This window comes from Gavialis gangeticus, unplaced genomic scaffold (genome assembly GCF_001723915.1).
Source record: "Gavialis gangeticus isolate Ggan-Ray unplaced genomic scaffold, GavGan_comp1, whole genome shotgun sequence".
Lineage (NCBI taxonomy): Eukaryota > Metazoa > Chordata > Crocodylia > Gavialidae > Gavialis > Gavialis gangeticus.
The window spans coordinates 22707133-22710441 of NW_017729008.1; positions in this window are offsets into that span (position 1 = coordinate 22707133).

Consider the following 3309-nt stretch of genomic DNA (forward strand, 5'->3'; position numbering starts at 1 on the left):
CACACACACACAATGAATCCATCAGAATCTGTGGAACCTATACATGCTTTCCCAAAATGTGATACATCTGATCAGGCAAGGTTCATTGGGTAAATCTGTTATCTTTTATTAGACCAACTGAAATAGTTGGAAAAACTTTGCAAGAAAGAAGGGTATTTGTACATGAAAGCTTGCATAAAAGGTTTTTTCCAACTATTTGAGTTAGTCTAATAAAAAATGTCAAAAGTACCCAAAGAACCTTGTCTGCCTACGTCCTTAGACTAACATGGATACAGCCTATACACCTGTATAGACCTGATCTGATCACAAAATGCCCTCATGGTAACTACATGGGTGAAACTAAGCAACAACTATGCATCAGAATGAACTCTCATGAGGAAAAATATAAAAGACAGAGACACAAATAAACCAGCAGGAGAACATTTTTTACAGAACAACCTCTCCCTTGTTTGATCTCACCATCCTTAACAACCTCCCCCTTGTTTGATCTCACTGTCTTTGTTCTCAAGGGAAATCTACCAAACACCTTTAAAAGGTGAGCTTGGGAACAAAAATTCATAGACTACCTGGATGCAAGGAACCAAGGACTGAACATTAATGTTGATTTTATAACAAACTATAGTCTACTTGCCTCCTGAAATTCTTCCTACACAATACAGGTGATAATGACCCTCCTCCCGTTTGAAAAGTCTTGATCTTGTAGTAATCAAGCTTCTTTTCTGCTAATTGTTTTTTTGCTACCTTTATGAATTTCTTCCCCTCAAATTTCAGTTCTACCCACTGTTCTTAACAATTGCAGTCTTGCTTTCCTCATCAGATCTGAAGAAGAATGCTTTGCATTAAAAAAAAAATTGTCAAGTTTTAGTGCAACTGTATGGTTGGTCCAATAAAAGATATTAACCCACAAAAATCTTTGCTTCTTGCATACTTCATGGACCACCATTGCTACATCAGTCTAATACTACTACAACATTAAAAATGACTTTATCACATGCTTTTAGGTTCATTCATTGGCGACATGTAGGGGGTACACGTGGGTGCATGTGCACCCCCTGAGCGTAGTGGTGCAGCCCCCTATGAAAAGTCACCACTGACATTGTCAACAGCGCCTGTGGGCGGTTGCTGCTTACCACCCCAGCCCTCACAGCTGACATCACTGGCAACATCCGCAGGCAGTCGGTGATCACTGGTGGACGCTGCTGACACTGCTGGCAGCATCTGTGGGTGGTCAGCGACCCCTGGTTGGCGCTCACCAACGCCTCCCTCCACTGCTGACAGCACCGGTAGCATTTGCGGGAGCCCCCCGTTTACCGCCACCACGTTCCCGCAGCCGCCACACTCTCCCCACCAGCGCTGCCATGCCCCACCAGCCGCTGGGGGCATGCGTCATTCATGGGTTCATTCCACGCATGTTTGATTTTACTGAAGGGATATATACACATTAAGGGAGTCAAACAGCTATGTATTATTAGCTAGAAACTTGGGCAGATCTATTAAAGTAAATAATTTTAAATGAGATTGGAGTTAATTCACATTTAACAGCTTGGCTACAAGCCCACAGGCTTCCTATAGTGTTATAAAGAATGTATCTTGCTAACAAAATTAACAATTTTATTAAATCTTCATCACAAAAGGCAATTGTAAAGTGCTAGCAGACCAAGACCTAAATATGGAAACCAATAACATATAATTGATATGCATAATTTGAGACCTTTGAACCATGATGACTCTTAGTAATTTGAAATCAAACTAGATATAAGATAATTTTTCCTCTGATGAACCAATCCAGTTGCTAATGTGAGTCCCAGACATACCTTTTTTAGATCAGATGTGTGCATGTAGGAGAGAACGGAGAGAAACCAAAGCAAGAGAGAAACTAAAATCCATACAAGGTTTCCATACCTGGAGGCCATTAATTTTATTGAACCTATTCTTGTGAACAAAGTCTACAGTTTTAAGCAACAGTTGGAATATCAAATTGAGCCCCAGTGAGTTGCATGAAAAGTGCACCAGTCTGTCTGATGTAAATAACAGATTCCCTTAGAGATGCTTTCCAAGCCAGTTGGCTCAGCGTCATGATGAATATATCTTTCCTATTCAGATTACAAGGATGTTATCAGGTTGCCATTCTGTCCGGTTACATTGTCAAAAAGCAACCAAATGGCAAGATCTCTCAGTTCAAGAGAATTTAAAGTTGCTCTGGTTTAGGAAAAATATAACTTTTATTTCACCTCACTCTTTTAAGGAAGAAAGGAAACATACCATACCACATTTAGGTTATAGACTCCACCTTTGAAAAACCTGTCAGAAGCAATGTCTTGGACAGCATTCCTGACTGCTTGCAGATAACCATTCTGACTCTCTGCCAGTTTTAGGATTGCCACGCTGTTTACTGAGGTTGTGTGCTTGGAAACACTGTGAAACAGATTGAGTTACATCTTTGTGGACATCTACATGAAATTTTATTCAGCCTTCTAGGGTTTAATGTTCAAGATACACTAGTTAATGTAAAAATGCCACACTACTTTTAAACGCTGTATCCTTGAAAAAAATAATTTAAATTTTAAAAGTTGATTAATATCTGTTTGACTATGGCCTATTTTTTTTCTTAAATGACAAGAAGTAGAACATGACCAGACAGAAGTCGCATAATTTAAGACTGAACTGCATAAAGTTCAGGAGAAAAAAAAACCTGTTAGACAAAACCATCCTGTTTGTGTCTTCATGGCAGGGAATGGGACAGATTTCATTCAGAGCTTTTCATACCTGATTGTTTTGATGTTATGAAATACATTATATTGACAATGTCCTGGATTTCTGGGATTTCCATGTGGTTAGCCTACTTATCAAATCTATTAATCCGTTGTTATTTATAAGTAAGTTAAGTATATCTATAAATTGCTTATTGATGGGTATAAGAATACAAGAAAGAAGTGTTACAGGTGTATATTAGTCACACTTATAAATCTATAGTACTCTCTTGCAATCTATAATAATGTATTGATTATGCAATCTATTTATTAATTCATAAACTATTTAGATGTACACAATTAATATCAAGTGTTATTCAAACGAATATGTGACTTTAATTTTTTCATCATTACAGTTAGGCTGTATCGAAACAGCATGCTCAATAAATTATTCCCCATGCAGCACTTTGAATAAAAATGGATTTTAATTAAAAATGTATTGATTTGAATGTGCATCTAACTCTTGAATTTCACTCTGATTTTAATTTCCTCCAGACCTCTGCATCCAAACCAAAAGTTTCATAGTTTCACAGTAGCTAGGATCAGGAGGGACCTGAAC